The sequence below is a fragment of the Narcine bancroftii genome, chromosome 6, assembly GCF_036971445.1.
Source record: "Narcine bancroftii isolate sNarBan1 chromosome 6, sNarBan1.hap1, whole genome shotgun sequence".
Taxonomy (NCBI): domain Eukaryota; kingdom Metazoa; phylum Chordata; class Chondrichthyes; order Torpediniformes; family Narcinidae; genus Narcine; species Narcine bancroftii.
This window is the reverse complement of record NC_091474.1, coordinates 134,842,907-134,857,654: the sequence shown is the minus strand read 5'-3', so window position 1 is coordinate 134,857,654 and position 14,748 is coordinate 134,842,907.

Genomic DNA, 14,748 nt, shown 5'->3' with positions numbered 1-14,748 from the left:
GAAGGTAGTGCTGAATGTCAAGGGAAGGACTATCTTGTAGTCACAGACTATTACTCCCTGTATCCAGAGGTGTGTAGACTGAACACCACCACTGCAGATACTGTAATAACAGGTATAAAAGCCATATTCTCCAGACATGGCATGGCAAGCAAGGTCTTTACAGACAATGGACCCCAGTTTTGCAATTTAAAGTTCCAACAATTTGCTGAAGAATAGGACTTTGTACACACGATGTCAAGTCCTCATGTTCCACAATCCAATGGTCTCGTGGAAAAATCGGCACAGATAGTGAAAAGACTGATGAAAAAGGCAAAATACAGTGGAACAGACTTCTACCAGAGCATGCTAGTATACCGCACAACATCTCTTGAGTGTGGTATGTCACCAGTACAACTCCTTAATGCATGTAGACTAAGATCAAACCTATCCATTCAGAAGAACCTCCTAAAAACAAAAGAGGGGGAGAAAGTGAGGAAATTCAAAGAACACCAGAAAGAAAAGCAAAAGTATTACTTTGACAGAGGAACAAAAAAAACCTACTGGAACTCTACACTGGTGACCAAGTAAGGCTAAAAAACAAAACAAACATGGACTCAGAAGGGAACTGTCCTTAGTGAAGTCCAACCAAGATCATAAACCATTCAGACAGATGAAGGTGCTGTTCTGCGAAGAAATCGTCGAGAACTTCAAATGGGACCAGCCACAGTAGATGGAAAGATGGATACTGTTGAACAACCTGAATGCACATCTGAGAAGACATCATCTGAAGCAACAACTCAGATTTAAAGAAAATCAATCAGATCATCAAGACAGTGAATCCTTCTAAGAGACACATTGAGCAAATTTAAGGACTCCTGTTAAAGAATGAAGTAGTGCTATCTTATTCGCTCTTCGAGTTTTAAGGTATGTAAATGTGAACACACAAAATAAGTTTTAAAAATATTAACAATGTTAATAATGAAAATGTGGTGTTAAAGTTAAAATTGAAGAGTTATACAAAGAAAACATGTTAGTTAAAAGTAAGCTACTTTTGTTTAAGAAAGGGAGAAATAATGATAGTGATCATGTTTGCATGGCCACTAGCAAGTACCTGATTATAGTTCCTGTTTGATTAGACTTGGCTACCAGCAGGGGGCTGACACAGAGCAAGAGGCAGTATGTTAGATCTGTTAAGGAGACTTGCAGCCTCATGGCATACTTCATGGTGCTGTTTACAACAACTTTAAAGTAAAACTTTTCCTTCATCCATGTGTTATCTAAGAGCTCACACATACGAATACAAGATGAAACATGGAGTCAGAAGTGGGATGAAGGAAATTAAAAGGAAATACTTTAAAAGGAAAAATCTAAAGTTTGTAACTGTGCTGTATATCCAAAAAAAAATTTTTTTAAATTCACAGTTGTGTGTACATTGCAGTATAATACGTCTTCAAGGACTTCACTTTACTTCTTGAATTAGTGCATTTGAACTGTGTTGTTTTACCACAGTTTCATTATTTTGACTTGTGTGTGCATGTGTTTTTCACAATTAACTATCTTGACCTGCAATTGCTTTACAAATTCTATAAAAACTGCATGACAATGCATGAGATTTTAATAAAAAAAACTTTGTAAATATCCATTTATAATTTGTTGGCTCTACTCCAGAATTAAACTACTGATAGGAAAATGGTAAGAATATATTGAAGTATAAACTTCCTTCTAGAACATTCCTTTTGGGTTTTAGTGCTTTAAATTTAAAAGATGCATTTTGTAGATTGCTTTAATTGGTACTTTGTGCCACTTTGAAAGTGAATACTCTAATTTGCATTGTAGGTGTGTGCCCTTGTTGCCCATCAGTGATATTTGACAAATAATCTCAAAATTGGATGTTATTTTACTGACATTTGTGATGTGCTGAAGACACTCCTGAGGCAAAAAAAAAAGAAAAATAAGTTCAAATCTCTGTGAAATGAGATTTGTACAAAAGATGTTGTCAAGCTTTTACTCCATCAAGTGATATTTGATCATTTAAAATAATTAAGAATCTTATTTGATATCTTTTAGACTGTAGATGAAAACAATTCTGGGTAATTCGATTCAGCTTTATGATCATATGGAATGGTTTAGAATTGAAAGAATTTATTGCAGAACAGGAATACTGTTGCAATGGGTATTTACTAAAGAGAAGGACAAGGAGGATAGTGAAAGGAAGTATAGTCTGGAGAATGCTAAGTTGTCAGGTCATTTTGAGATAAAAAATGTTGCTGGTCTTTTGAAGAGCATTAAGGCAAATGTCTCCTAGGCCTGACAGAATATATCCCAGGTCATTGAAAGAGACAAGGGAAGATGTTGCTGGAGTTAGGTGTATGTATAAGTATAGCCACCTGAACCTGGCACAAATCCCCTCCCGATCCTCACCCGACCTCCTCTGCCACAGTCCAATGGACCAGCAGAAGTTAGAAGTTCCTGATTTGAGAGCCTATTCTCAATCCAGCACAGCACTCTTTGTCAAGTTCAGCATTTGTCACTCCAATCTCATTACGACTAAAACCAGCATCTGTTGAGGGTGCTTTTACAGAGCACATTTTGGGAGTAATGCGACGAGAGAATGGTTGGTCGGAGTCTGTGATGGACTTCACTATGTTTGCTACTTTCTGCGTTCTGGGAACTCAAATGACCAAATCAGGCTATGATGCAACAAGTCAATCTACTTTCAAAGGTACACCTGTAGAAATTTGATAGGATATTTGATGACACGCCAAATCTCCTTAGACTTACTGGTGTGCTTTCTTCATGGTTGCCTTGGTGTGCTGGCTACAGAAGAGGAGTTCCAATGTATGAAGACCCAGTGACTGGAAGATACTAACCTCCTCTAGTTCTGTTCCATCAATGCAGACAGGTGTGGGTCCCTCGGTCACCCCTTCCTATAAGCCACAGTAAATCCTTGGTCTTTCTGACATTAAGAACAAGATTGTTATTGATGTCACCACCCACCCTGATTTCCGATCTCCATCCTCTATTCCGACTCATTATTTCTCGCTGTTGCGCTATTGTCAGCAAATATTTGAATTGCGCTGGAGCCAAACTCGGCAACACAATCATGAAGTGGGATTGATGGAAGAATGGTAAGATGTTGAGGGGCTCTGTGGGCCATTGGATGTGCGAGGGGTATATGTTTGGGGCTGTTTGGAGAGTTGGACATGGGAGGTTTAAGTGGTAAGTTGCCTCCAGGAATATATCCAAAAGATGCTGCCAAACCTAAAGGGATCGAATCTATAAATTCCTTCAATTATTAATGCTGCCAGTTGAGATGTACATGTATATATTTTCCAAGAATGCCCAAACATATTATGTGTCATATTTAGCTACGGAATCATACCATTATGACTTCAATGATTTGGAATTCCAGGTTTGAACTTGCTTTGCCTTGTTTTGCTTGTGTTTGTCAGCTGCTACTCCAGTTATATCTTCCAGGACTACATTTCCTTAGGTCCAATTATTTTCTAGAACTGATGGTTAAATTCCCACTTGGATAACTTTACATTACATCTCTAAGAACATATCAGCTGAGTTATAAAGTTGTTCCCACGAGAGCAGACAGCCAATTTTTCAAAACTCAAGCCATTCCTTAGCTGGCAAGGATTTTTCAGCCCCTTCAGTTGGATGTTGTCTAATTTGCACTAACTCCATACACCCACTATACATCCCTCCACACCCGGGTATAACAAACAGCCGTCAGGCTTTCGAAGCTTCATGTACTACCCCAACCATAAACTTACTCCATATCTCTGCATTATTGAAGTATCTCTTTTTTTCTTGCACTAACTGCAACTGTGAATATTTATCTATCCTCTTATTTATTATTTCTTTGTGGTTATTTAATTTATGTGCCTGTAAATTGTCTTTGTGTATGAGTATTTATCAAGAGGTTGTGCCTCACAAGCTTAATTGAAGAATTTTTTTGAAAGGGTGACAAAAGAAATTGATGAAGGTAGGGTGGTGGATGTGATGTATCTGGATTTTAGTAAGACATTTGATAAGGTTCTCATGGTAGGCTCAACCATAAAGTAATGAGGCATGGGATCCTTGGAAACTTGGCTGTGTGGATTCTGATTTGGCTTGCCCACAGAAGGCAGTAGATGGAGGATATTCTGTCTGGCTGTGCAAGTTGATAGGGTGGATAAGAAGGCATATGCTGTGTTGGCCTTCATCAGTAAGGGGATTGGTTTCAAGAGCTGTGAGTTAATGAAGCAAGTCAAAAAAGTCTTGTTTGACCACACTTAGAATATTGTGTTCAGTTCTGGTGTGTGGAAGCTTTGGAGAGGGTGCAAAGATTTATCAGAATGTTGTCTGGATTGAACAACATATTTTTTGAAGAACAAGCCTCCAACTGTCATGGGAAATGTGGGCTCACTCTTAGGTTTTAAGAATAAATTGAATAGATACATGGATGGGAGAGGTAGGAAGGGTGCAGGTCAGTGGAATTAGTGGAATGATGTTTTGGCAGAGACTAGAAGGGCCAAATGGCCTGTTTTCTGTGCTGTTGTGTACTATGGCTCTATGGAATGGTTGCCTGAGCTAGTACTCTTTAGAGTGGCAGAGGATGAGAGGTGACTTTATCGAGGCTCATAAGATTATAAGAGACATAGATCAGGTGGACAGCTGAGACCTTTTACCAGGGCAGCGATGGCTAATAACAGAGGACTTCTGTTTAAGGTGAGTGGAGGAATGTTTAGGGCAGTGGTTCTTGACCTTTTTTCTTTCCACACACATACCTTTGTTACGAGTCTAGAGGACTCCAAAACCCAGCAGCAATAGATATGCACCATGACAAAGGGTTACTTAAACAAAAGTTGCTTTTAATTATCTTTCAACATGAAAATAGAACCAAACTTTAACTTGTCTCTATTGACTCACTTAACCTACTTAACCCCCTTCTAATTCTAAGCACACGTGTGTGTAAATTCAGCAAAGTTCTTTGGTTCACAGTCCAATCTCACTGGTTGCAGGCAATTCTTGTACTGTGTACAGAAGTTAACATTAATAAAGTTCACCGGGCTTTGGTGCTTAACAGGTAAATGGTTACCACTCAGAAGGGTTCTTGCTGATTTTCAGAGAGAGTTTTTCTTGTTTCAGATCACCACAGAGTTCCTTTCTGTTTCAACTATTCCAAGGGAAATACCGGACAGCCAGTCTTCTCCTTTGACCAGGCCATCTTCCAAAGGTTGCCAGCTTTTCCCTCTGGAACCAATATTTGTGTCTCTCCTCTCTCTCTCACCCCCTCCAACTCTGAGAGCAAAGCCTCTTTTTTCCTGCTCTCTGCCTGGAAAGATCACATGACCTTCCAGACAGTGTTTTGTTTTCCAGACAAAGCTGCTACTGCCTGTTGTTACATTTGTTGCCCTTTTTGCAAATGACAGTCCATCATGAGTTTGAGCATCTTGCAAAAGCTCCTGCAAAAATTCTTTGTTTTAAAGTGTTTGTGTGGGACCTGCTCTAACAAACCTTTCCCAATTTATCTCCCAAACACCTCTATATACTCTGTCACACCTCTTTCAGTAATCTCTATGCCATAGGTGCTCTGTGATTAATAAGGGATGCATGACAATAAACTCTAACCTTGTACATCTCTAATTAATTGTTGTCAGTGTAGTGGCATATTTATGGTATCTAGTGGTGAAAGTTTAATAATTTGGTGCACTGACTTTTAACTTCAATGCAGTTGTTCAGTGGGCACAATTCTTATAATATTTGAGTGACATGTACATCAATACTGAAAGTTTGTGCTGAGGAAGAAAGGAGGTAGGTTACAAACCAGCTAGGATCTTGTTGCATGTTGGAACAGCTTCTCAGTGTTAAATGTTTATAAGTTTCTGCCAAAATATTACATTTGAAAAGAATACAATCTATTAAAGACTTCCAGCATTTAACCCAAGTTTTGCATCATATTGACAGTCTTGAAATTGTACTTTTAATTCATGAATCCATATTGTGTATTAATATGGTGAACAGTTGTGACCCAAACACTAGACTTCCTGAGCTTTGCCAATCAAGAGAATTCTTTCAGCTCTTATTCTGTGTTCTGTTTTATAGTCTTGCTTCTTTGCTCTGGATTGCATTAAAAATTGAGCGTAACAAACAACAAAAAGAACACAAGTTAAACATTCACCCATAATATTAGCATAATTTGATATTTCACACTGTGCAACATGCAACATGTTTTCTCAATTTACCTTCCAAGAAGCAAAATATTTTATTCGTGTAGAAAATGAACCACATGCACAAATAACAAAAATCGGTGCATTTCTTTGTAACACTAAGAGTTATCCACAAGAGCAAGTTGTTTCAAAGTGGAAACAACCTGAAAGCACAGTCACAGATGGAATGGAACTATATGAGCAAACAAAGCTATCGAGTGAGCTTTTGGAAACAGATGGGGAGAGAAGGAGGAGCAAGGGAGAAGGATTCTCGTTTCCACAGGATGGGGCTGGTGGATGCAGAGGATTAGTGAATAATTGTTGTCAATCAAGAGATGGAAGCGGGGCTGAGACGTGGTGTTGTGGTTCGAGATGTGAAAATACGCCTCTCCCAGCAGAATTAATTGAAACCTGATTAAAAAAATATATATTTTAATCTTTCTTTAATTTAAAAGCTGAGATCTATTCATTAATCGATATACAATTGCTACAAGAAAAGGAAAGATTCAAGTAACTAAGAAAACAATTACTAAACAGGTTGGTACAACTGAAGACCCTGGGCCTTCCTTAACGATGGAACCTCGGGTTAAAGTTCCTCTTCGAAGAGCAACTCGTGCTGCAACGGCAAGGATTCATGTGACTCCAGCGCCATCTCTCCGGTGACCTGGCGGAGATGGCACAGGAGTCCAAAAGAAGATGATTGAACTGCAGATGTCACAGGATCAATTGCGCATGTACGAAGGTTGGCACATGCACATTATGGAGCAACCTGTTTCCCTATGCGGAACAGCCGAGTCGGTTAAGGCTGTGGTTACTAGTCAGACTCAGACCCAGCTGTTGATTCAATTAGATGTTGAATCAGGATCATCTACAAGTGATTCAGACGGACAAAAGGATGACGATCAAGATAAAAAGAAAGAAGAAAAAATTTATGAACAGTTGGAGAGAGCAGGAGCTGAATATGAAAAAGATGAAGCCTAACTGATTCAAGGGATTGAAGCAATGCAATTCGGGTACCCTGAAAGCAGAACTCAAAGTATGGAAGCTCATGAACAAATTTCCATAATTATCAACCAAATGTAGTTAAATGTATGGATTTTCATTTTATATCTGTCAGAAATGAAGTTAAAGCACAATTTGAAAATGTTAAGAGTGAAATGAAAAATATTGACAAAGAAATGGCAAAATATACTGAAGCCATTGATAAAGTTACAATTCAAGTACAGAAAATTGAAGATGATATTCAAGATTATTGTATGAAGTAGAATAATGTAAAGATACAGTTAATAAAATGAAAGATTCTGTTATGATTGAGATATGCAAAGGAACAATGTGAAGACTGTCGGGCTGCCTGAAGATTTTGAAGGCTCTAATCCGGTACAACTTTTTCAAAGGTGGATTCCAGAAATTCTGGATCCTGAGAATCTCCCAAATTGACTTGAACCGGATAGAGCACATAGGGCTAATAGAAAGAACCCATTTCCGGGTCAGAAGCCATGGTCAATTTTGATTAGATGTTTACTTTATCAAGATAAAGAAATGATATTAACAGTGTGGAGCAAAATGCCCGAAAATAGTAATTTTTTTAAAATGTGGATTTAAGTATGTCAATTGTGAAAAGAAGAAAGGAGTTTAATTTTGCCAAATCTGTGCTTTGGAAAAAGGGATATAAATTCTCATTTCTATACCCAGCCACACCCAAAGTGTTTTCTGGAGAAAATTATTCACAGTTTTTTACTGATGAAGATGAAGCTTTGGGATTTGCAAATTCTCTTCCAAATATTAAACAAGATCAACGAATGGATGGGGGCGAGGCATGAGGGCGTGGGTGGGAGATGTGGGAAGACACCTCTCCCGACAGAATTGTTAAAAACTCGACATTAAAAAACTAAAACACAGACAGTGAAAAAAATGACTCAAAGACGATAAGCAAGTTTGGAAGAGGTGAGGCCTATCTTTGAAATGGAGCCCGGGAACTCGATTTTGTCTGTTCCGTGTTCCCAGTGACAACAACTGCACAGAGAGCAGCTGACTCCTGCCCTGACTCCCTGGAGGACCGGGGAAGATGGCATCAGAACTCAAAGATGTCCTCTTGATCAGGAGGATCAAATGCGCATACGCCGTACACAGAGTGTATTCCACCCCGTGAGGGGTGGGGGGGGCAACCTCTAGAATCCCTGGATCACTAAGAGAGGGGACCAGACCTCTGCGGCAGATGGAATTGTCATCTCGATCTTCGGTGGAGAAAGAAGGAGAGATTGCTGGAAGATTTGAAGAGGAGGATATTTCTTTGCCTACTGAAGAAGAGTACTTCAGTATATATTATATACTGTAATATATCAAGGTGGGCCTACCTCTAAACAGTCAGAAAGATCCCAGATTGGCAATTTGATTAAACACATTGAGGCGATATCTAAACATATGCTAAAATTAAGAAACAACATATAGCTGATGTAATTAATTTAGAGGAGATAGAAATTTTAGAAAAAGATTTACAGCAAATTTCAATGGAAATTAAGAAAATACGTTTAACTAATATGAAGTTATGCTATAATTCATTACAAACTTAAAAAATTTAGAAGTTATTACAGTGTTATGAATTAGTATTAGCTTGGCAGTTAAAAATGGAACAAGCTTCTAGAACAATAAATGCTATTAGAGATGAATCAATGATAACATATAAACCAAAGGAAATTAATGATGTTTTTAGAAAATTTTATGAAAAATTGTAAACTTTTGAAGTAGCCATGAGGTTAAAATTAATAATTTTTTTAAATCTGATTTGGAATTACCTTTTTGAGTAGTAAGGATATTAGGGATTTCGATGCTTCTTTTATTTCTGAAGAAGCCCTTCAATCCATGCCCAATGGGATGCCTTCGGGGGTGACAGCTTTAATTCTGGATTTTATAAAAAATTTTCAGTGCTTATCAGTTGCTTTATTGATGGAAGTATTGAAGCAGGTGACAGAGGTTCATTCTTTTCTGAATCCTTATTACAGTTATTCTCAAGAAAGAGAGGGATACATTGAAAACAGGATTTTTAAAGCAATTTTGTTGTTGTAGTAGTAGTTGTAGTTGAAGTAGTTGTACTTGTAGTAGAAGTAGTTGTTTGTGGTTGGTGTAGAAGTAGTTATAGTTATGGTAGACGTAGTTGTAGTTGTGGTAGACAAAATTGTAGTTATAGTAGATGTAGTTGTGGTTGTGGTAGAAGTAGTTGTGGTTGTGGTAGAATTAGTTGTAGTTGTAGAAATATAGAAATAGTTGTAGTTGTGGTAGAGGTGGTTGTAGTTGTGGTAGTTGTACTTGTGGTAGAAGTAGTTGTGGTTGTGGTAGACGTAGTTGTATTTGTAGTAGACGTAGTTGTAGTAGTGGTAGACGTATTTGTAGTTGTGGTAGACGTAGTTGTGGTTGTGGTAAAAGTAGTTGTACTTGTAGTAGACATAGTTGTAGTTGTGGTAGACGTAGTTGTAATTTTAGTAGACGTAGTTGTAGTTGTAGTAGACGTAGTTGTAGTTCTGGTAGACGTAGTTGTGGTTGTGGTAGACGTGGTTGTAGTTGTGGTAGACGTAGTTGTAGTTGTGGTAGACTTATTTGTGGTTGTGGTAGAAGTAATTGTAGTTGTGGTAGAAGTAGTTGTAGTTGTAGTGGACGTAGTTGTAGTTGTGGTAGAAGTAGTTGTGGTTGTGGTAGAAGTAGTTGTAGTTGAGGTATAAGTAGTTGTAGTAGTAGACGTAGTTGTGGTAGAAGTAGTTGTACTTGTAGTAGAAGTATTTGTAGTTGTGATAGACATAGTTGTAGATGTAGTAGACATAGTTGTGGTTGTGGTAGAAGTAGTTGTGGTTGTGGTAGAAGTAGTTGTGGTTGTAGAAATAGTGGTAGTTTGGTAGACGTAGTAGTTGTGGTAGACGTAGTTGTAGTTGTGGTAGACGTAGTTGTAGTAGTAGACGTAGTTGTGGTAGAAGTAGTTGTACTTGTAGTAGAAGTATTTGTAGTTGTGATAGACATAGTTGTAGATGTAGTAGACGTAGTTGTGGTTGTGGTAGAAGTAGTTGTAGTTGTGGTAGAAGTAGTTGTAGTTGCGGTAGAAGTAGTTGTAGTTGTGGTAGACGTAGTTATAGTTGTGGTAGATGTAGTTGTAGTTGTGGTAGACATAGTTGTAGTTGTGGTAGACTTAGTTGTGGTTGTGGTAGAAGTAGTTGTGGTAGAAGTAGTTGTAGTTGTGGTAGAAGTAGTTGTACTTGTAGTAGAAGTATTTGTAGTTGTGATAGACATAGTTGTAGATGTAGTAGACGTAGTTGTGGTTGTGGTAGAAGTAGTTGTAGTTGTGGTAGAAGTAGTTGTAGTTGCGGTAGAAGTAGTTGTAGTTGTGGTAGACGTAGTTATAGTTGTGGTAGATGTAGTTGTAGTTGTGGTAGACATAGTTGTAGTTGTGGTAGACTTAGTTGTGGTTGTGGTAGAAGTAGTTGTGGTAGAAGTAGTTGTAGTTGTGGTAGAAGTAGTTGTAGTTGCGATAGAAGTAGTTGTAGTTGTGGTAGACGTAGTTATAGTTGTGGTAGATGTAGTTGTAGTTGTGGTAGACATAGTTGTAGTTGTGGTAGACTTAGTTGTGGTTGTGGTAGAAGTAGTTGTGGTAGAAGTAGTTGTAGTTGTGGTAGACGTAGTTGTAGTAGACGTATTTGTGGGTTTGAGTTATAGGGAAAGGTTGAGCAGGATGGGACATTATTCCCTGGTGTGTAGAAGAGTGAGGGGTGATTTGATAGAGGTATCTAAAATTATGAGGAGGGACAGATCGAGTCAATGTGGACAGACTTTTTCCATGAGAGTGGGGGGAGATTCAAACAAGAGGACATGGATTGAGATTGAAGGCGTAAAAATTTAAGGGAAATGGGGGGGGGGGGGGGGGGGCGAAATTTCTTCACTCAGAGAGTGGTGGGAGTGTAGAATGAGCTTCCAGTTAAAGTGATAGTTGCAGGCTCAATTTTAAGGAAATGTTGGATAGGTATATGGATGAAAGAGGTGTGGAAGGTTATGGGCCGGGTGTGGGTCAATGGGACTAGGTGGGAGAAGATGTTTGGCATGGATGAGAAGGGCTAAACTGGCCTGTTTCTGTGCTGTAATTGTTATATGGTTATATGGTTAAGTGAATGAACAAAGAACTGTGAGATGGAGGGCAATGTTGGCAAATATGAAGTTATCCATTTTGAAAGGAAAAATATAAGATCATAATATTATTTAAATGGTGAGCAATTGTAGCATGCTGCTCTGCAGAAGGATTTGGGATTGCTTGTGCATGTATTACAAAAGATTGTTTTACAGGTGCAGCAGCCTATCAAGAAGGCAAATAGAATATTGGCCTTCATTGCTGAAGGGATTGAATTTAGGAGGAGGGAGTTATTGCTGAGACTGCATCTGGAGAACTGCGTGCAGTTCTGGACTCCTTATTTGAGGAAGGATATACTGGCTTTGGAAGCCGTGCAGAGGAGGTTCACCAGGTTTATCGAAAGATGAAGGGATTAGTCTATGAGGGGAGATTGAGTAGTATGGGACTGTACTTGCTGGAATTTAGAAGAATGAGAGGGGAGTTATAGAAATGTACAAAATTATGAAAGGCAAAAATAAGATAGAAGTAGGTAAGTAGATCAAAAAAAGGAGACATAGCCTCCAGATTCAGCATTGTAGATTGAGGACGGAGATTAGGAGATACTGCTTTTCTCAGAGGGTAGCCAATCTGTGGAATTCAGTGTCTATTGAAGCAGTGGAGGCGACCACAGTAAATATATTTAAGGTTGGATAGATTTTTACATAGTCCAGGAATTAAGGGATATGGGGAAAAGGCATGTAGGTGGAGATGAGGCTATCATCAGATCAGTCATGATCATGTTGAAGAACAGAGTCAACTTGACGGGACAAATGGCCTAATCTTTCTCCTATTTCTTCTGTTCATCACATCCTCTTCCACCCCCCACCCCCCCCCCCCCACATTTGTGCACTTCTCTTTTTCATATGCAACCCCTCGCCCTGCTTTATTTTCTGTGCTTTCCCCTCCCTTACATCTTTGTTCTTCTCTCTCCCTCATGTCCTCGGTGCCTTCCTGAAGGACAGCATTGTTGTACACCATGTGCTCATCAGAACTCCAGACATCGAGTTCCTGGAGAACATCTGAATCTCTTATGAAATAGTAAATTGCCATCTTCTGTACCTCATCAGAAAATGTTGTGGCAGTGCCACACATCCTCAGCACTGCTTTAGGATGTCCATTTAGGTTGTGTGATGATACCTCTGGAGTGGTATTTGAGTCAAAATTACAGCATAATCAGTTAGCAAACACTGGCACATTATGCCAGAATAGAACCAGTTTACACCTAAAAAAAATACAAATTTTGTGGTGCACCTTGGAAAAGACCAAGGTAAATAATTGAGTATATTCCTATCTCCTGCAGTATTCAGGTTGGTGGGATGCTACAGTCAAAATCATTTCAAGGTATTCCACTGAATACCTTGGAGCAATAGTAAAGTGAGAACTGCTTCTCTCCACCTACATTGGTGGACCTCATACCTGCTTGCCTGCTTAATCTGAAGCTTCGTTGCAGAGCTTCTGTTATGCCATGATTATCTTGTGGTAGAATACCTGGCAGTCAAAACCACCATTAAATGCAGCTGTGTCATCCTACAGGCGAAGCTGCCTAACAAATCTGTCTGAAACATTCAAACATATTCAAATTGAACAAACGATTTAAATTTACATATTATTATCAATTAAAGAAAAATTAAAATTATTGGGGGGAATTCAATTAAATCAATATAAATGATCTATTACCTACCTTGATTCCTTGTTCCTCTCCAAGATTTGGAATGGAGATGCCTGATTCTGCCTTTCCACGGCCATTCTAATGGTGGGAGGTAGTCAGTAAAACATGACTGATTAGCTGTCAGGACATAGGAGTTTTTGCACTTCCTGAGGTATACACAGAAAGCTAAACTTGCTGCCACTTGGGCAAATACTGACAGGTGTATGAAGAATTATGTGCATTTCTCAGAAAGGTCCAATGACTGACAGCAGGATGATGGGCCAGATCGCCTCTCCTATGCTCTGTCATTCTGTGATATCCATGTAAATCAGCATTTTTCATTCTAGCCAGCTAATTAAACCTGAGGACCTGCCTGAAAAATTATCTCTTTTGATTTTTGGAGCAGAGGATAAAATGATGACCTTCCAGTTTCACAAGATTATTCGTCATTAAAATATCATAGCCTCCCTCCTATCTCCTAACACCATCTGCTCATCTTGATTGATTTACTATCATTGCTAGGGTGATAGATGACATATGAGGAGGGAGTGGATTGGTTAGATCCATATTCGCTCGAGGGGTTCCCGTGGAAACTCACAGAGCTAACAAAAATGGACATTCAGAGTTCAGGGAAGATGTTGCAGATTGTAGGATGTTCGGAAACAAGAGGCTCCATCCTCGGATACAGGGGGTATGCCACTTGGAGTGAAGATCGTGGGAAATTTCAGCCAGAGAATGGTTAACCTGTGGAGTTTTCCATAACAATACACAGTGGAGGCAAATCATTAAATGTATTCAGAAAAGAAGAAATCTCTTCAAGTCAAAGTAATTAAGAATTCTGGGAGATGGTAGAATGGCCACTCCACTTTCTATTTTGTATACTTCTCTTACCTTTCATAATCTCATCTTAAAACTTTAAATTGAAACCCTTAGCTTCAACAGTACTTAAGGAATAATTCCGATCCCCTGGGATAGCCCATCTCCTTTACAGAGCCAGTGATCAGGACAGGTTCAGACCCCACACTGTCCGTAAGGAGTCGGTACATTCTCTCCATGTCTGTGTGGGGCTTCCCCGGGCACTCTGCTTTCCTCGGATCATTTGAAATGTATCAGCGGTTGTGGGTTAATCAGGTATGAATTGAGTAGCACGGTCTCGTGGGCTGTAAAGGCTTGTTACCCTGCTGTACATCAAAATTTAAAAATATATAACCACACCTAAAATTAATGCAAATAAAAGCTCATCTGGTAGGCGCACTGTGAAAAGCTGATGCCCTGTTTTTAATGATATTCATTTCTTAATTGGTCATAAAACATTTAAAAATAAAAATGCTCTCTATTTTAATTAAAATTCTGTAATGCACAGCTGTAAAATGTGTATAAATCGATCTGGTAATGATGATAGAGATGTTAAATGCACACAACTTTGTGAGAGAGTGGTTTATTTTCATCCCTCTCTTTTCCGTGGAGTTAATAGATTCAGGTGATGGTGTGAAATTTAATAGAGGAAGTCCTTTACCCACCTTCTGATTGCTTGGCTGACCTCAATTCGTGGACCTTTGGACAAAGCTGAGATAACTCCAGAAGATTCAAACAAGGTCTTCATGACAACAAGCCTTCAAAAGCAGGTAACTTAAGGTGGGAACTTAACATCCATCAGTGGAACATTTTTTTTTAGAATCAATTATTAAGTGGAAACACATTTGAAAAAATTATCTGATGTAGCAGACTTCATGAATGGAAATATATTTTGTCAGTGTAGTTCATTCTGATTTTCAATTGAA